The sequence below is a fragment of the Triturus cristatus genome, chromosome 2_2 (assembly GCF_964204655.1).
Source record: "Triturus cristatus chromosome 2_2, aTriCri1.1, whole genome shotgun sequence".
NCBI lineage: Eukaryota > Metazoa > Chordata > Amphibia > Caudata > Salamandridae > Triturus > Triturus cristatus.
In genome coordinates, this window is record NC_140582.1 from 922,407,147 (window position 1) to 922,428,228 (window position 21,082).

General features: G+C 47.2%; 1 long non-coding RNA gene across 1 annotated transcript in view; it reads left to right on the forward strand.

Moving 5' to 3' along the window:
* The first annotated feature begins 8,056 nt into the window (after positions 1–8,056).
* LOC146862945 (uncharacterized) overlaps positions 8,057–21,082 on the forward strand; it is a 32,855-nt gene continuing 19,829 nt past the window's right edge. The window contains exon 1 of the long non-coding RNA XR_014978534.1: positions 8,057–8,210. This is a non-coding gene — a long non-coding RNA (uncharacterized LOC146862945). The remainder of the gene's footprint in view (positions 8,211–21,082) is intronic.

The window sequence follows — 21,082 nt, forward strand, 5'->3', positions numbered from 1 at the left end:
GGCCCTGCGGTGCCAGGAACAGACATGGCAGCATGCTGAGCCAGCAGAGGGATGGAGCCCCCGCCAGCCTCGAACAGACTGAGGCCGTGCCTGCACCAAGAGCTCCCAGCGCCTCTCTATACAATACCACAGAGCGGGTATAACCCCACCTGCATGCTTGCTGCAGCTATAGTGTGCCCTGAGGGGATAGCAGCCCGGGGCTCCCCGCACCTGCAAGTGACTCACACAGAAAGGGCCCCGTGAAATGCACCAGCCATCCTGATGATCAACGTGCCTGCAGGATCAGCGACCTCATCCCAGACATCAAGCACTGGAAACATGAGAGCAGCATGCCATGTACTGGGACCATCGCATGCTGAGATAAGACGGTAGCTGAGTGCACCCTGAGCCTCCTGGTGGTCACCTGCTGCCACTGCAGCACTGAAGAAGCAGTTTGCTATGTGACACACGGGCCTCAAGGAGTGAAGGACAAGACAACCCTGCAGGACAGCCTGTACTTGAGACTGCCTGGAGCTTGAGTGGCAAGCACCAAACGGAAGGAGTGCCTGCAGTGCCCTGTGGTCCCAAGCAGCTGGTTGCTGCCTCCGTAAGGAAAGCAGACCAAGTATACACGGAGCCAGCCAAGAGCACCCTCCAAGAGACAATGTTACAGTTGGAGCCTAGTTGCCCTCCAGGTGTCCGTGAAAGAGACATGGCGCAAAGTCAAGCACCACCAACGCTCCCTGGAGAAAAGAGGGGAGTGAAGGCCTTGTGTGGCCTGAATGCAGGAAGAGAGCATCTAGATCTCTACTGCACATAGCACCACCCCGCAGTGGGTGGGCCAAAGACTGCCGAGAGATTATGCAGGGAGTGCCCTCAACACTGTAGTAAGACTGCGTCGCGTATCAGTCCATTACAGGCATGAGAGGAGCCGCAGGTCCTCAAGTGGCAAGCTGCCACCATCGCAACACGGAGAAGAGAATGTGGCACAACGCCACATCAAGAAGGAAAAGAAGAACTGGACGACCACAGGTGCGCTGGAGAGATCAACAAGGGGAGAAGTATGAGGACTTGTACCATCACAAGACAAGAGTGCACCCGCAGACACAAGACAGTCACCAAGGCAGAATGATGTCCCTGGAGAACCACATGTAAGCCCCCAGCAAGCGCACACCGTGTCTCTCCCCCTACGCTTCCCAGTGGGACGGTCAGTTCCCGAGAGTTGGCAGTTTGAGTCAGATAGCATTCCTGCTCGCGACCACAAATGCAACAGGAGAAGAACAGCACCACCATAAGCCAGGAAAACGGACACGCCAAGCGCCAGAGGAGAGTGCCCATGAAGGACAAAGAGTGCAAAGTCAGAGGTGCACTGAAGCCTGCACCCCGAAACCTGACAGCACGGGCAGGAGCTCGGGAGAGAGAGACCTCTCCGAAAGGAAGAAGTAATGCCGAATGGAAGAGGCTGCACCAGCCAGCCACAGCACAGAATGGCCACTGTTGGCCCAGCATTGAGCATGTCACACGAAGTGACCAATCCTACCGAGCATGCCTGAACGGAGGCAGGAGCAAGCACCACAATGGGGCAGGCTCAAGGCGCAAGCACTACGCCCTCGAGCAAGGAAGATTGGAAGCAGGTGACCCTCCATCAAGGTAAAGGAGAACCGAGAAGATCCCTGAGGAGGGGATGGAGCCTGCAAGAGATCCACGAGGAGGAGAGGTATGTCCTACTGACAGGACAGACCTGCGACGGGTCCGCAGCAAAGAAAAGATACAATCCTAAGAAATGGGAACGACTAGCGAGATGTTCATGTGGCGTGAACATGAGACATGTGGCGTCCGCCACATCAGAGTGAGGAACCTGGTTGGAAGTAGAGAACAGCGTGGCAGGATGCCATACCGCGAAAGAGGAGAAGAGAGTGTCACAATGCCACAGGGTGAACAACCACCACAGGTGCATGAGAGAAAAGGAAAAAGACCATTGACTCATGCCACTACTGGAGAGAGCATCCATCAACACACGTCAGACCACAGGAGTGCAGAGACGCCACTGGAGACAGCTTGGCGGGACGACCAACTGTAAGCCGCTATCAAGCATGATCTGTGTCCAGACTGCATGCTTCACAGTGCGACCGTCCAGTCACCTGTCACTGGTTGCTTGGTATCAATGGCATCCCAGCTAGCAAGTGCACTTACCCAAAGATAACCCCAAGTGGCCGCAAAGTCCCTCTAGTCTTCCTCACTTGAAGATATCACCTCAAGCAAGATATCTCTACCTGTAGCCCAAGAGTAAGAAGGTAATCGTCATCATTAACCAGGTTCATCACCAGAAACACCTCAAGAAACTCGCACCACCACATTTCTGGCGCTGTGAGAGGTTGGCCACCCAAAAACCTTCTATGTGCCCCCGTTAACCTGAAGCCTGCCGAAGAGAGCATACTCGCCAATGGACTATCCACCCGTGGGGTTGCACGAGGCTTAGCCATGGCCCTGTTCGGAGTTCCACAGCAACTCCTTTGCGAGGCCTAAGAGAGACCCCGCACAGCTAACGCAGTCATTTGGCAATCTAGGGGCAAGGGCCTCAAAGGGAATTCTGGTAAGAGAGGAATCCTGACAAGAGAGATACGTCTTCAGCAGCAGCTCTATGAGAGGCAACAGGGAGCATGGAGGTTGCAGACGGAGACTGGTCATCCAAAGACAACTAGTGATGGCATGTGAACCTGGTCCTGATGGCCAGAGCACACAGACCCTGAGACACCACCCCTTGCTTTAGTTTTGGCCGTGTTGGCAGTTCCTCAGTGCTGTCTTCACGCATCCTAAGAGAGGCTCCACACAGTCCAGTGACAGCCTGTGAGAGGGGAGTCCTGGCATGAGAGGGAAGTATGAAGCTGCTCCACCAAGGGACACTTGTAAACATCATCGTCTTCAAGGAAGACTCTCAACTCATCAACGTCATCTTCAGTCTTTGCAGATTGGCCGTCCATTGGAGCCTGAGCGCCTTCAAGAAGATCTCCAAAGTGGACTCCACCACCACTCCAGATGCACCCCTATTGAACTGTGTAAAAAGTCTCAAACACCGTGAGACCAGGCCGGTCCGAACTGCATTGCTAAGGTGGACTAAAACCTACTGGCCATGCGGTCCAGAGACCCAGCACTGCCTGGCAGGTGGCCTGAAGAGACTCAATGGGGCTGTGCATTGTTGTTTGCTTTTCCATAGGTTGGACTTTATATTGTTTTAATAAAGTTTGGGAGGAATGTTGTGTCTTTCTGGACCTGTTCTAGTGCCTCAGCAGGCACTTGTATCAGCCACTCCCTCGGGGGATGGCCACACTCACACCACACACCCATCTAACACAGGCGTCACAAGTGACGTGAGCCTGGTAACAAAAGGGCCAGAGGGCACGTGCTCATGGCCAGTCAACAAACCATACCCACGGTGTCTGTGTGAATCATTTTAGTAGCATGTCGGCCTAGGGCCCACAACTCTACAGCACCCTCTAGGAAGCAGAACTTTCAGCCTTATTGCCGTGTGTCCTGGAACTTCAGCGTGTGGAGGCCGCTGTGTCGATAACGTAAGGAGAAAAATAAAATAATAATAAATACAGGGCTTGCTTACTTACCTCGCAAAGCCAATAGTGGATTGTGCCTGGGGGATATTGATTCTGCTCCGTAATCTGCATTAACTCCACTTTCACTGTACAGGATTGGTATGCAGTTGTGGGTGTGACCATTGTAGATCCTGTACAAGAAATAGGACTAAGGAATTTGATAATAGAAGAAGGACTATGGCAGTACAATAGTGAGGCACAGTGTATTAAAGGAAAGTTGGATATCTGTGTGAAAAACACAGAGTTGAGACAACAGTGACTACGTTATTTGTATTCGTTTATTTTGTTTCTGTTTTACATTTTCAGGAGTAATATAAGGGAATATTGTATATAATGTCTGTACAAAATAAAAAAAATGTAAATCCGGTATTTGTGAAGCGCACAGCTACCCGTAGGCATCCCGGCGCTGGGTGCCGTCGGGAAGATTAAGCAAGCTATTGCCCAGAGTCACATGGTGCTGGGCTGACCTGCCGCCGGGGCAGGGGATCAAACCGTGGTCCCCAGTGTCTGGTGTCAGTCACTCTGGCCGCTGCGCAACACCTCTTCCCTAGTATATCAGCTCCACCCATGTTTTTACAGGAACCAGGTGTGCCAATAATGGGATGAGAGGATTGGAAAGACGTCTTTGAAATGTATTTGGAACCATTAGGGGAAGCCATGTTAAAAGATAATTTCGGTGTAGAAGGTAGAAAGGTACTTAAAATGTTACCAATGGCTACACCAGTCAGGGAAGCTGAAGTGGAGGAAGCAGGATCTGATGCGGATGAGAGGCAGTGGCAGCACCTCCGCTATGGCGGAGGAGCTTCATCCCCCCTGCCAGCACCCTTACAAACATGAAAAATAAAACAATAATAAAACCAGTTTTATTATCATTTTATTTTTGTTCTGCCGAGTCTTGGGGGCGGGGCCAGCGTGGTGCCAGGCTGCAGAGAGAGCATTGGGCACTGCCTTTAAAGCACATGTGGGTTTGGCCGGCTGTCTCTGGCTGGCCAAATCCATATGCGCACTGAAGCTCTCTCGAACCCCAAGCGGCATTGCTGGGGTTGGAGAGAGCTGTCACAGGCTCCCAGTCTATCATGGAGTGCAAATCATCAGCGCTCAGGCCAATCCTGAAGCTGCTCTCTTGCATGAGAGCAGCTTCAGGATTGGCCTCTGGGCAGTCTGGGAGCCTGTGCCTGCCTGCAGTGAAGAGGAGAGGAGCAGAAGAGCACAATGTGATGCTGGAGGGCGGCAGGTACGTTCTTTTTTAGGTCGAGTGTAAGAATATGACCTCTTGTATACTTTAGTATACTTCTCTTGTGGGATTAAAGCCATCGCCCTGCTTTTGATTTGTTTGTGTTAGTGCCTTTTAAAAATCATTGCTTGCTAGTGGTCAGCCTCTTTGTACCTCCTTTTCTCTTCTGTTACTCCCAGGCAGCAGGGACTAAGTACTGTCTCATTCCGCTATGGTTCTTTATCTGTTCTTTGAGGGACTATTTGTTTCTTGGTTTCCTGTCCACTTACTGTTTCCTGTGTACTGCTTTGGCACCATAGCTGTACACATTAAAATATAATATTCCTCCCTCCCACCTCCTATTAATGCCACAATTTTGTTAGTGCTGCCTTCCACGGCGCGCCTCACGCGCCGTGCCTGTATTGTTTTTAACCTTTTTGCACTTTTCGATGTCCACTGTCAGTTGGGCTTGTTTTTGGTAGGATGTTCATTTTGTTTGGTCTTCTTTTTAACGGGGGATTGGGTTTTGTTGAAATGCACTTAGGCCTCTGGTCTGAAAACAATAGAGTGCTACCACATGACGATGCTTTAATACATTAAAAAATCATTCGCATCATATCAATTAAAGCTGGGTGGGGCACAGAAGTTTGTTATGCTAAAAAGTGGGTCAAGACCTGCTTATGTCGAATTGGTATTTGGTAAGTAGCAAGTATCATGTTCTGAGCATGTGCAGCACGTTATGCAGGGGAAAAAAGCTGCTCGCTACAAGCGCTTGTCTCACCTGGTCACAGGCGAGAGGTGTGCTTGACTCTCGGGACTCGGCGATTTGTTGACCATTGCATGCTCCCTCCTCGCATAGCATAAAAAGGCCCCTCCTCCCATCTGGTTTTACTTTGCCTGCCTCTGCTCGTGTTTTTAGGTCTCGCGAGCCAAAGGCTCGAAGAGACATTTTATATGTGGGATTTTCAAAGTGCTACCCACAGTCTTTTGGCTGGCCTAAACCTTGAGTGCACGATCACATGCACGTGCACAGCTGCTCCTCTGCTCATTGCATTCCCCCCTCCCTTCTCACCCAGCCCTTTGATGCTCTGCTCGATTACTTTCACTTTTGCCGCTTTGATGTTTGATCGCAAACGCGATCACTTCCGCTTGGCATAGCCTGTACTTGTTCCTGAGCGCTTATGGTTTCCGGTGGGCTGCCGTGTGCAGTCTTCCATATGCCCAGAAACCGCTAAGAAATGAATTAGCTCCCTATATCTCAGTCAGCACTCTTGTAATTGTATCACTTTATAGGAGATGCTTGCACGAGAGGTTTGACTGTGACATTGTGGGATGTGGGCGTAGACGGCCTTCCGACACCGAGCACCCCCTCCATTAGCTTTTATCATGGAACTCACTTCCCTTCTTCTCACTGTCAGACCCCGCCCATTCGCTTTCAACTTCTACTCCCTCTTTCCTGAACTCTCCCTACTCCCGAACACTCTCTTTCATACACCGGGTAACACATTTATCATTTTTTTAACAGACTGACACATTTGAAAGATGCTGGCATGTTTAATGAGTTGCATTAGACTTATTGCGATTTTTTTTTAGGTTAATTTATATGTCCACAACCGAGGCCTTTTAGGTTCATTTATATGTCAAAAATCGAGGCCTTTTAAAACGGTTCTGCTTGTGTGCCGAGATGTGATTGTCAAATATATTTCGTGGATGCACATTTTGATTTCGAAACAGGTTAATTTTACATTGGTGTCCACAAAGGAAGAAAAAAGGGAGAGTGCTGCATTACTTTACTCACGTATTCCAGTCAAAAAATCCGAATGATGTTTGGAAGCAATAATATGACTGACAATGCCATGGGGTATATACATTCAGGATATTACGGAAGGAGAGATATAAATAATAGTTATAGAGTTCTCATACCTTGTAGTGGAACACATTAAACAGCACTGCACTCTTACGACTCACTGCAGTTGCAGCGTATACTTGAACCTCACCGAGCTCACGCACCCTACTGTTCACAATCAATATATCACTACACGAAATGGCACAGTAAACACCCACCCAGCATGCACCAGTCCAGAGCAGCACAATGGCAATTACCTCTTACAACAGCAGCCGTTACAACGCAACTCTTCGGACACTTGAGCCATGTGTGGAGTGTGCATGTGCCGAGGTGTAAGATGAATAACAATAGCTTGAAGGAATAGTGTTTATAACCTTCTTTCTAACTTTTGTGACTCTGGGTCCTTGTTGTGCTGCCAGGTGTTTTCTATTGTGAGTGTGTCATGAAACCAGTTCACATTTTATATCTGTGTATCCTATGTGTGCATATTTTGATATTTCTAAAGCACAGACTCCACTTGCTAGCAACAGAGCGCTGTACAAGGGGACTGTGGGAATACATGGGCATGGGGGCTTATATATCTTTTTTGCTTGGACATCGTAGACTGCTGAAGGCATTCCATATTTCTCCAAGTGTTAAGCCTTCCAGAGAAATGGTTCAATGGGAAACCATGCACAGCTCCGCAAACAATGGTGCCTTAAAGCCACTGCACTGAAGTTGTAATCTCGATAACCTGTGCTCCGGTGGCCCCTGTCTCCAGCCGCTCCCCTGGCCCTGCGCCTCCTCTCCGGCAGTAAACTCAAGCCCCAGCAGACCGGGATATTTAACACCCACCCCTGCCCAGCCCCCCTCCACTGGTGTGCTTTTGTGATACACCACCCTACCGCAACAATACATGCCCCAACATTTGCTTTTTAACCTGTCTTTACCAAGTCCCTCGTGCTGTATTTACAACCCTTGGTATTTACTTTCGCTTTTCAGCAGTCACGTCTTAATTTTTTTTCTCCCTCTATCAGGCCCCTTCTGCTTTTGTGATAAACAGTAAAAAAAGCTCTGGCAACAATAAATAAAATATATATGTGTGGCTAGCGCCAAAGCACTCTTAGGACATCAGTGCGCTGCACAAGTGACTTCCATTCCAGTATAAAACCACATATGGAAATGCACAGCTCCGCAAACAATGGTGCCTTAAACCCACTGCACTGAAGTTGTAATCTCGGTACGTGTGCTCCAGTGGCCCCTGTCTCCAGCTGCTCCTCTGTCCCTGCGCCTCCTCTCCGGCAGTAAACACAAGCCCCCCGCAGACAGGGGTATTTAACACCGCCCCTTCCCAACCCCCCTTCACTGGTGGCTAATGAGACCTGGACTGGAAGAGCAGGTTCTCTTTGAAGATCCCATGAACCAGAGGCCGGCAGAGCCCAGCCCCGGACCAGAGCAGCAGATTGGGAACACGTGGGGTGGCACTGCATGCCCTGCAGCTATCGTAAGGGGCACTGCACACCCTGCAGGCACGGGCACAGCACAGCACTGCTACCATGCTCACAGCACTGCATACCCTGCAGCCACGGTAAGGGGCACAGCAATGTTATAGTATTTATTTATATTTACAATGCAATATGGCATTGTAAATGACAATGCCTTTTATGTATGCGTTAAGAAAACCTGCAAAGTGGGTGTTTACGCGCACCACTTGCAGGTTTTCAAAACACATAAATAAAAGGCAGTGTCATTTACAATGTCAATAGCACAAACTCTCGCAAATGCGAGACCTATTGCATTGCAAATGCTTGTTGAAGGCTTGTTATGGTTCTCTGTCTTTTCCAACCACCGTAAATCTTTTCAGGGAAAAGCGCTCTGGCCATAAACTCAAGAGGGGGGTGAAAGAGCCAAGATCACACCTTGTGGACTGAGGAATGCTGCTGCCGTCGGAGGTCCTGGAAGCAGCTGGACTCTCTGGGTCTCCCAAACTACAACAACAAACAGCAGTGATCACCAAGCGCCCCTGTGTTTACGCACAGCCCACCCCCCACCTCCAAAGACGAGAGATGGTGGCAGTGGTCAAATCTGTGCTCACTGTGAGACAGCGGGTGCGCAGGGCCGCTCCTGTCCCCCCCGGTGTGTTAGGCGGATGCACATAGGGACCTTGCCTCAGGTTCTCTGTCAATGCTGTCCCTTAGTATTTCCTCTTGGGTGTTTGAGAATTTTTCCTTGGTAGTCAATCACTTAATCTCCCAATGCCTACCAAAAATGAATATATCCTTGTGGTATGTAACTGGTGCTCATGTAAAGCACTCCAATACCTTTGGGTCGAGTTTGCACTATATAAAAACAACTGGAAAAAAGAGTGACTCTCCTGTCGCTGGGCCCCCTTTACTTCTGTGTGTCTCTCCAGTGTATGTGGTTGTCTCTCTTTTCTTGACTTCATGCATTTCCTTGAGTATATCTTCTGAGAGTCTCTAGTGGTCCCCACCCTTCAGTATCTGGGGTTTAGCCCGCTTCTTTTGTGAATGTCCTTTAACATGCTGTAGCTTGAGTTTTTGCAGTAGTCTCTTCCATGTGTATGCAACACTCCACTTGTTCCCATTGGTGCCTTCCTGAAGTCCACTATCGCATTTTTTAGCATTTTTGCTGTGCCATGGTTTACATTTTAGCCGACCTTTCTACCTCTGCCACATAAACCCTTAGTTTATCTTGGCGCTGGTGGCATTTGCTCCCCGCCCCCCGAACCTCACACATTATTTCATAGAATCTGTTCTTCCACTCGTGTTTGTACTAACTCATTATTATATGGTTATTCATTTTCACCGGCGACTCCCACAAACAATTTTATATATCTTTTGAAGTCCTCCACAAGAGAGTAATATAAAAATGATTTCTCACTTGCTCTCTACCGGTGTGCTTTGTGTGGTGGTATTTGATTACGCTAGCTTGTGTTGCATAAATGTTTCTTTGAGTGATTGTGTCCTTTTTTGGTACTCGACTCACCCCTCTTGGATTACCACCTCGCTGTTACTTGTGCACCCGGTTTGTTATTGATTTGAAGACATTTGGTGCTAAGCCACTGATTGTAATTTAGTGTGCTGGTTTTTAAAGACAAAAGACAAGAAGGCAGACTGCTTATTAGCGGCTTTGTTCGTGCAGTTTTCGCAGCTTTCGGGCAGTGGTCGCTCCGGGTGGGTGGTCCGTTTTGGGAAGCTTGGTGCATCAGTGTTCGTTGATGCCAGCGAGCCACCTCTCTGCTCCTTATTGTTTGCCTGCCTTGCTGTTGGGAAGTGAAGTTCTTGCGATGGTTGACGGGAAAATCTTACTGACCAGTGATGGATTGAACTGTTTTGAAATCTGATAGCAGGAAATGTTGTGTGGGTTTACTATGTGTCCATTTCAGATTGGTAGCATATTGTAATTTCATTTAAAATAAAATGGCATACTCACATTCGTTTCCAAAATGCCGATATATACACTTTGCAATGGATTTAGTTCAGGTGACGTTTCGGTTATTTCACAAAAAAGTTAGACAAAGACGTATAGGCGACAGATAGTTTGTTTATTCAATGTATAAAACAATTATTGCAAATTACAGCATTTTGAACACATAGATAATGTGCTGCTTTCCTAGGAGGATAGTGCTTCAAAGACATAAAGGCTTTCAACTTTTTGCTTCTGTTTTGGACGTGCTATGACAATACAATTCACATAGCAGACCAACAGTTAACTTGAATCTTTTATACGTTATGTGTACAGCTTCGAACTGTGTTGCTCTTTTGACTTGGGCTATTTTTTCCTTTCAGCAATCGATTTAGTGTTCTGGCAGAGAAATATATGTTATTGCGAGGCATTGTTGCAGGGGTTGGTATTGTATAGGTAAAGTCTTGCGAATACGAAACCTATTGGCATTACCAAGGGTTGTAAATAACATGAATTTCAACCAATTGTTTAGATCTTGTTTATGCAAAAAACTTTAAATGTGCTAATGAATACTTGTGACCCGTGCTCCAAATACACTACATACATACAATCCACACGACATAATTATACATCATACCACAAAATGTAACTGCATACCACGTAATTAAACTCCACTACATAACACTCCACAACACAAAATACAATACCACATAATTTCTCTCCATAATACACAATCCCACGCCACATAATCCCTATTCACTAAATACCACACAATTTCTATCCACATAATTGCATTGCACAAAATACCATATAATTACTCTACATACCACATACATCCACTCCACTCCAAAACACATAAGTAAAAAACATTTACATATACATTGCCAACAGCTCTAACTCTAGCAAATGCAAGACCTATATCATTGAAAAGGCTTCTTATTTTTTGTGTTTGTCTCCCTCGTCCCCCATCCACCTCCCCCCGCCTTTTTCCCTGACACAAGCTGCTCCTGATGAGAGGATTGAGGATGAGTATTTAAGCTGAGAGCTTTCGAAGATAACTTGGGAGAAAAACTAGTATTGTGGTGGAAAGGCATCAATGTTTTTTTATGCCCAGTTACTAGGTGAAAACATTGAACAGTATGTAGTTTTTCTAAGAACTTTAGCAACTATGTGTAAAATTAAATATCTTCAGAAGAAAATAATCAGAGGTCAAATAATTACCCGTTTTAACAATAGGAAGATCCAAGAGAAGCTTTTGTTAATAGATCCTTCTTTGGAGAAACCTATCAGCATTGCTAGACGTACAGAAAATACATCTCAATATGTTAAGAAGCTGAATATTGGCCAGTCTAAAAATAAGTTTGAACTTGGGTATAGTAAAGATAGAAATGTTTTTTCAAAATGTGGTACAAAAGAAAGACAAGGTAAATGTTGGTAAAAGCTTGTCAGATGTTCTTGCAGGGATGAGGAAAAGACACTGTTACCGTTGTGGAATTGCAAAACATCTACCTGAATACAATGCTTGTCTTGCTATTAAAGCTAGATGTTATAAGTGTAACAAAATAGGTCATTTCTCTCGTGTATGTAAAATGGCGGACAATCAGGCAAGAAAACAGAAGGTAAATTGGATTAAGCAACAAGATGGGAAAAGCAATGATGACAGTGAGGATGAACTAGAGGTATTGGTGGTGTTGGGGTTCAGAGTCAACATGCAGTAGGAAGGACTCTATGCGACACATACCATCCACCTAATGTATGATTAAAGTAAATGGTGGAGAACGAAGCAGATGCGTGTTTACCTTATACATTTTGTGGATAGATCACTATGGCAAGGATTAAGGGCCATATGGAGGAAGCCAAATTGCGATCGCAAATGCTGAAATTCGCCGAATTTCAACGTTTGCGATCGCAATTTGGGCAGTGTGCTATGTAGCACACAAAAAGCCACATGCAAAATAAGGAATCGCAAAATTTGCGATTCCTTATTTTGCTAATGCATTTAAGGAATCCCAAATTGTGATTCCTTAAATGCTGTGGTACTTTAGAATTTGGGACCGCGTAGGAGGCAGGGCCCTACCCCTGTCTATCCCGGTATTAGCGAACCGCGAATGGTCAATGCGGTATGTACAAGTGCTTTGTGTAACGTTTTATCTATGAATGCACTGTGTATACGTTATTATACATTGACTTCGTGGGTTCCATCTTAGAGCGGTGGCCATCTTATGGTTGCCCTCACATTGGCTACATATCATGAAGCAAATACGGGCCTTTTAGAGCACATGTGCCTTCCTTTGACTTCTCTGTGACCTGGGCAGCTTGGCTCCGCTGCCCCAGATCAGTCCGGTCTCACGAGCTCCCCGTCCTTCGGCCACCTGTGATTAGCATCAGGGCTTGACACACCATAAAACCTTTTCATCCCACACGAGCCTCCAGCTAATCTCTTTCACACCTGACTGTTCCTGCTTTATGGCTTGTTTTCCAAACAGGAGATGCTCGCGTTTATTGGGGCCTGTTGATATCTGATGTGGGATCTGAGCCTTGCTGGGTAAATAATTGTGGGCTGGCTTAACTGGAATGTGGGATGGTCATCATGACTCTGCCTTTTCGTTTGTAATGTATACATTTATATGGCCATATCATAAAACAAGGAATGTATGCCTGAAGCAGGATATTCTGTATTTAAGGAGAAGCCCGTTTCTGTAACTGGTAGCAGTCTCCTGAGAACATACACGCTGTTGTACTTCTAGGATGCCTGTAATTGGTCTGCAGCCAATAAACTGATCTTTGACTTCACCCAGAAGACTCTGTGTTTCTGTAGGTCTGTAACAGGAAGAACCCGAAGTCATAGGGTGTGTTCCCCTGCACCGCTGGGCTTAAAATTCCCAGTACTTCAGTTGGCGCCCAACGTGGGGCGATTTCAGCGGTACCGGTCCAAGCCAGAGGAGCTTCGTGTGGAAATTCTGGAGGAAGGCCGCCACTTCATCGACCCCTGTATGTCGACGTGGTCCGAAAGTCTTTTCTGCGAGGTTCTCCGCGTCCCGACGGCTACGAAGGACTACTGCCCTGATTAATTGCCCTGTTTTGGACCCTTGACGATTTTGGTAGAGCGAAACAATCGAGAGAGTCTTCTGGTGACACCATTGATCATCGATATTCAGTTAAGTATAAGTGGAGCGTCTCCCAGTTTTGTTTGGTATCCTTTGGGATTTTTGGTATCCTTCGGGATTATTTTGATTTGGAGTTTGCAAACGCCAAAGCCAGAGGACTCTTGTATTCACGAGACTATCGTAATCGATAATCCTTTGAAGTTTGGAACTAGACTAGTGAGCGAAGATGCCTGGTGCTAGTGTATTTGGAAGATTGTTTTGTTTGGGTTGTGGAAGGGATTTCCAGTTAGAGGATTCATGTCCGGTTCCTCCAATTGGAACTCCAACCTATGAGCTTTATGTAAAACATGGCGTGGGCCCCATTGCATATAATGAAGTATGGATCCGATACACCAGAAAGGACGGTGTTTCAAAATGGCCCCAAAATGGTAGTTTCGATACAGATATCTTAGATAATTTGGAAGTGAAATTGTTTAAAAAGAAAGCCCGGCCGGCGATGTTTGATTCTTTCCGCCTATGGCGAAAGGAAGCCAAACAGAAGGAAATTAAGCTAGCGAAAAGGAATAGGAGAGAAAGAGGTATGTCAATGATGCAAGCAGCTGTGCAATTTAAAGATAATGAGGAGGAACAAATGAATGAGCAATTGCACAGACAGCGCAAACTAGGGATTGATAAATGTTACCCTGTTTTGTCACCCCTTGTGCAAGATGAGACAAAAGAGAAAGAGAAAGATTCCCTAATGTCCCATTTGCTAAGTTCGCCACCCCCGTATGCGCAAAATGCCACCGCGCCTCCACAGCTTGTAAATGTGCAGCCTCCAGTAAATATGCCGCAAGCCTTCCCACAGCCGCCAGCTCCTCCTCAGCTGGCTCCTATCCCTGCAGTGCAGCCCTCTCAAGGGTCGCCAGTTTTGTTACCTGTTGCCCCCGCGCTTCCTGCGACTTTGCCTAGCACGCCAGCGGCTTCCCCTGGCGCTCCTTCTTACACTACCCAGGTACCTGTATCTGAATCCGTTTTTCTTCCCTCTGTCTATCCCCCCGTTTTCGCCTCAACTTCTCCTTCAGCACGACAACGACTAGCTAATGTAGTTACTAGTTTAATGTCGCCTCTCTTTGGGTCATCTAGTGCGACTCCTGGCTTACAGCGTAAGCAATTGCGCAGTCAGCTGCCTGGTCCCGACAAGAAAGAGGTGTTAGATCATCTGGTGCGTAGGTGGATTGGTTTCCCTTCACTCTATAATATGGAATCAGTTGTTAACGTTTTTCACCAATGGGATGCCCCAACACAGAGGTATGTCTTTGACAAAATGTGTGAATTCCTCTGTGAGGAATTGGAGGATAATGGTGCAAACCCAAACCCACAGGAATTGTGTCGAGTGCGATTTGATTTTGAAAAAGGTACAATTGTGGGTCCCAATGTAGATAAAGCAGTTGCGACTTTACTGTCCTTCAGAAATGGCGATTGTCAGCAATCATTGTTCGAACAGGAACTCCCTGTGGGGAAAAAGGTAAAAGCGCGCCAATATCCGATGCGTGAGGTTCCTCCAGTGTGGAGACCTGCTGATCTAAATGCTAATCCAGCTGTCCCAGCTCATTTTCAGCGTGTTAGGGTACATGTTCCATGGAAGCGTTCTGAGGTGTTAGCACTTAAGCAGACATTGCCTGACCCCCGTAAAAACCCTACCGGATATTATAAGGAGTTATCACAAACTGCAGAATCATGTGTAATGAATCTGGCTGACATAGATATGCTGTTTGGGAATGTGGTTCCACAGCCTTTATGGGGATCCATTCGTAATGTAGATCACGCTGCAGAATTGGGTAACACATGGGCTAATATCATTGCTGCAGATGCTGGCCAAGTTGGTGGTGCGAAACCTGACCCTTTAGTAGCAGACCTCCCTGGTAGAATTATTACCTACATGAAAACCATAATGCCCGCGATGCGCGTAAATTGGGATAAACTATCCGCCTGCAAGCAGAAGAAAGATGAGACAGTGTCCGATTTCTTTACAAGGTTTGAAGAAACGTTTATCGACCACAGTGGTCAAGACATGAGCACTGAAGGTGGCCAACGGTTATTTGTTGATAAATTTGTGCAGAATCTACTTCCCGAGATGTGTAAGAAATTAAAAGACTCAGAAAGTTCCTGGGCTGTTTCCTCTTCAGCGCAAATACTGGCTACTGCACAGTATTATGAAAATAGAGACAAAGATGAGAAGGATAGAACAGATAAGAAAACGAAAGAACTGAAAACAAAGGTCCTCTTGCAGCAGGCTTATCCACCACGTGGAGGACAGAATAATTATAGGCAAACACAAGGTATCTATCAGCAACCCCAACAATTTCAGAATAATCAGCAAATGAGTGGGTATTATCAACCACGAATCCCTGTAGGTCCCAATCAATGTTCATATTGCAAAGAGGAAGGTCATTTTAAATATAGTTCTATCCTGACTAAATCCTGGTAAATTTGACGGGCTTTTGCTGATGCATTCGCGCTGAGGTGCCACCCATTTTCCGAATTCTGATCGGACGCCGGGAACCCGAATGGTTGCCCTCCGAAGTTTGCGGCCTGCTGGTGCCTAGGTCCCGGTCTCAAGTTGGTGAGGTGCCCGGGTACGAAGTGAACAACAGCGGCATGCAGGGCTTGACCTGCCCCGTACCCCGCACTTTCACTTTCGTTTTCAAGTCCGCTGTTTGAGATCGGCTGAGGGACCCTGGTGTTTCAGAGGAGCGCGGACAACGGAGTGTCTGGCCCGATCTTCGGACTATCCACGGACGTCCTGCCTGCGATCGCAGTGTCCGCTTAACTTAGCCAACGGGTCCCTGTCCCTGGCGCTGGCGGGTGCCAACCTTGGTGGCCTCCGGACGATGACGGCGAGACTCGAAGGGGACAAGTCGAAATCTAAGTCAACCCGGAGGGGATCCTATGCTCAGGCCAACAACATGGACCGTTACGCGCAGCTAAAGGGATCCCCCGCTGGCCTGCATAAATCGCCTGAGCGGTCTAAAGAGCTGGCGGGCCCGGCGTCGGAGTTTACCCTGCAGGACGTTATGGGCGCCATTGAGGAGATGAAGGCTGCTGTGGGTCAGCGATTTGAGACCCTGGCACATAAGTTGGAAGCGGTACTGATCGATGTGAATTTGGTCAGGGCAGATCTGTCCAAAACCAACGAGCGGGTCGACTCCTTGTCACATGCGGCGTCGAGCCTAACTGTGGACATGGCCGCCCTGCAGACGGAGGTCCGTCGGTTGCGGCTAGCCAGTGACCAGACTGATCGTCGACTTGAGGATTCGAAAAGCAGGGCTAGACGGAACAATGTCCGTATCATCGGAGTGCCGGAAAGATCGGAGGAATCTGCTGCTGATCTTTTTGTGGAGGATCTGGTGATCAACCGTCTCGCGCCCAAGGGATTGAGCAAGTTCTTTGCGGTAGAGCGGGCCCACAGGATTCCGGGTGGTGCGCCCAAAGTGGGTGCTCCCCCGCGGCCTATAATCGCTCGACTTTTTAACTTTCGGGATAGAGATGCTATCCTTCAGGCGTCGCGGGTGGCTGGGCCGCTGATGTTTGAGAACTCCAATGTCAGCTTTTATCCGGACTTCACGCAAGCGGTCCAGAAACAGCGGCTGGGATTTTTGGGTGTCAAGCGGCGCCTGAGGGACATGGAGCTGAAATACGCGATGTTATTCCCTGCGAGGTTGCGGGTTGAGTTCCAGGGTCGTTCCCACTTTTTTGACCGACCGGAGGCGGTTGGTGACTGGTTGGATGCCCTACCACGGGGGACAGGATCGAGACGATCGGGAGGAGGAGAGCGGACGGGATGTGGTGGAGCAGGACTAGAACTTGGTTCCTGGCGATGGACTAGATTGACTATTCATTGCACCTTGGCTCAATTACACTCTAATCCGGCACATCATGCCCTTCAAATGTCTGTGGGTTGCGGGGAGCTTTTTGGGGTCCTTTCCTCCTTCTGGGGTTCTTTTGTGGTAAATGTTAGGGCGACAGGCACACTGCAAGTTGGGGGGGCTGTTCGGGCTCAAGCAGGGGTGCAGGGAGGGGGGAGTTGTGGTTTTGGGTCTGTGGGGGAGGGGGGTTGTTGGGGATGGTTGTTGTTTTTTCGTTTCGATGTTTAATAAAAAATGAAACCGTTGTCTTAAACCGCTTCTGGCCTATGGCCATGGTCTGTTATAGGTGCTTACGGACTGCCGGGTACTTTGCCGCTGGTTCATTTGAATGTATGGCGTTACACTGCGGGCCCTCGGGCTCTATAGCGGCCGGCCCTGGTGGTTGTAGGCCCTTGTATGTCTTTTATTGTGTGCCAACGGTTTCTAATAAAATAAAAATACAAAAAAATATATAGTTGCCCTAAATTAATGCAGCGTAACAGTAATGCGTATGGCGCAAGAGGTAGAGGTGGTCAGCAAGCTCCTAGAGGCAGAGGGCGTGGAAATGCTCCCCAGAACGTGCGTCCTCTTCCGCCTCAAAATACCATAAATAGCTTTGATCAGCAAGCCAATGCAACTGGTAATACAGCTCAGTACTATAATAATGATTATTATGTAGAAGACGACAATGTAGAAGATAATGCTTACTAGGACCGCCGTAGACAGAGAGAGCGAGTTGTTTCAGTGCCAGTGGATCAGAGCGGACCTTATGTTAAAGTAACTACAGCAAATGTAACGGAGCCCTTTCTGCTGGATACTGGTGCTGCAAAGAGTTCAATCATGCATTCAAAACTCCCTGGCGTGCCTTTGTCTGGCGAAATGAATGTTTCAGTAGGTTTTTCTGGCGCCCCAGTTAGGAACCCGATTTCTAGTCCTATGTCACTTTCTGTTGGACCTTGCGAGTTAAAAGCACCCCTCATTCTAACGACAGGTTGTGGTGAAAATCTGCTAGGATTGGATTTGCTAAAAAGATTGCATGCAACACTATATTGTTCTCCCTCAGGAGTACAACTTACATTAGGTAAGATAGTGATTTCCCCAATGTATTTGTCTAAGAATGCAATGCCACCTGAATTGTCATCCCTTCCGGATGTCCTTTGGGCTACTGGTCCCAATGATGTGGGTCTTCTGGAAATACCGCCATACGTGGTCACTTTAAAAACCAATGTCAGATTGCCACGTATTCCCCAGTACAAGATCTCCAATGAAGGTCAGAAAGCATTGTTAGCAATTGTCAGTGATTTGATTAAAAAGGGTGTAATTGAAGAGACAAGAGGCAACGTTTGCAATAGTCCTGTTTTACCTGTCTTAAAACGAACGGACCCTTCACAGCCACCTGTTTACAGATTTGTGATTGATCTTAGAGAGGTTAATAAGATTGTTGTGCCACAGTTTCCAGTTGTTCCTGACATAACTGCCTTGTTAACTATGATTCCAGCTTCCGCTGCATGGTTTTCAGTGATCGATTTAAAGAATGCTTTCTTTAGCATCCCAATTGCAGAGGAGAGCAGAGACATTTTTGGCTTCAGTTTAGGAGGTCGCAGCTTCCGCTTTAAACGCGCTCCACAGGGCTACTGTGAAAGTCCATCAATATACAGTCAGGCTTTAAAAGCGCAGCTTAATGCACTTGTTTTACCTAGTGGCGCTATCCTTATTCAGTACGTTGACGATTTACTAATCGCCGCGGATACTGAAAAGATTTGCAAAGAAGCTACATTGTCATTGTTGAGTCATTTGTCTGCCTTTCATCACAAAGTGTCTCCCTCAAAGCTGCAATATTGTCGACAAGAAGTGACCTACTTAGGTCATCTCTTATCGAAGGAGGGAAGGAAACTGACCCCAGAAAGAATTCAAGCCATTGCACAGTTGAGTGTGCCAAGAACACAGAGAGAAGTACGTGCTTTCTTGGGCATTACTTCATACTGTAGGCATTGGATTCCCAATTTTTCCTTGTTGGCAAAACCTTTGTTAGCACTAACATGCAAAGACACACCGAATCCTATCCCATGGTCTGAAGAGTGTCAGAAAAGTTTTTGGGAATTGCGGAATGCATTATGTTCAGCTCCTGTGTTGGGTACCCCTGACTACAGCAAGCCTTTTACATTGTATGTTCATGAGAAAGATGGTTGCGCATTATCAGTGTTATCACAGCCTTTTGGCGATAGACCGCGTCCATGCGCATATTTTTCGTCAACCTTGGACCCGGTAGCGAGGGCATTGCCAAGTTGTTTGAGAGCCACAGCCGCCGCAGCAATGTCTATTCGACAGTCTGCTGGCCTAGTAATGGATAATACATTGATTGTTATGGTTCCACATGCTGTGGACACATTGTTAAACAGGACCAAGACACAACACTTAACTAGTGCGCGATTATCCGGATATGAGCTGACACTGTTAGCAAATCATATACACATAAAGAGATGCAACACGTTGAATCCAGCTACACTATTACCAATTCCAGCAGACCTAGATGAGATTGAGCAACATGATTGTCTGTTCAGAACAGAAGAAGAGACGAAAGGGAGAGTAGATCTCAAAGATACTCCCCTGACTGAGTGTGATGGTACTTTATGGGTGGATGGTTCATGTTTCAAGCTTCCAAATGGTGATACGACTGCTGCATATGCTATCACGACTTTGCACACGATTGTTGAAACTGCACGTGTGCCACAAAATTCGGCTCAAGCAGCAGAATTGATTGCCCTTACAAGAGCATGCGTGTTGTCTGAAGGAATGAAAGTGAACATATATACGGATAGCCAATACGCCTTTGGCGTGGCGCACAGTTTTGGGCGATTGTGGAAAGAGCGTGGGTTCCTGACTTCGCATGGAGCTAAGATTCAGAATGGCAGGTTGGTGAATGATCTCCTTGAGTCGCTGACCCTACCGTTACAAGTTGCGATTATGAAATGCAGTGCGCACAAGAAAATCACTGATGATGTTGGTCGTGGTAATGCGTTTGCTGATGAAACCGCGAAAGAAACAGCAAAAGATGTAAAGACTCGAATGTATGTTGCAGGCCCTGCAAGATGGGTTGGTGATGTTGGAATGTGTGAAAACACAATAGAGAGTGTGAAGTCCCTTCAAGCTGAAGCCACAGAGAAAGAGTTGAGCAAGTGGAGAGAAAGTACGGGTAAGTTGGATGAGAATGGTTGTTGGATTGATTTGTCAGAACATAGGCGATGGTTGTTACCTGATGCATATGTGCTTCCAGTGGTTACTATGGCACATGGAATGGCACATATCAGTATGAAAGGAATCTGTAAGTTGTTGGCTCCAGTATGGCAGAATGCTGGAATTCCCAAGTGTGCAGAGAATGTGGTCAAGAGTTGTATGGTATGCTTGAAGTACAACCCTGGTAGGGGAACCCCAACTCCAGCTGGTCATTTTGCGCCTCCATCATATCCATTTGAAGTTTTGCAGCTAGATTTTATCCACATGGAAAGGTGCAACAACCTGAAATATGTATTGGTGGTTGTCTGCGCTTTTTCAAAATGGATAGAGGCATATCCCCTGAAAGACAACACTGCTCTATCCACAGCCAAAGCCCTTGTGAAGGAATTTTTCCCTAGGTTTGGAATGCCAAGAATGGTGTGGAGTGATAATGGGAGTGAATTTGTGGGTCGAGTGATGAAGAATGTGTGTGAGGGATTAGGGATTAAGCAGAAGTTCCACGCTGCAAATCACCCCCAATCAGCTGGATTAGTAGAGCGCTACAATGGCGCTCTAAAACTCAAGCTGGCCAAAATCCAGGCGAGCTCCGGTCTTAAATGGCCTGACGCTCTGCCTCTAGCACCCCTGTCCACCAGAATGACCGTACACTCACGAGTGGGACTTAGTCCATACGAGATTATTTTTGGCCGCCCGGCCAATGTATGGGGTGTGCCAAGACCGACGAAATTCAGCGAAATCGAACATCCAGTACCGCTTGATTACTTGTACAAATTGACGGCTAAATTGCGTGTTTTACACCAACAGGT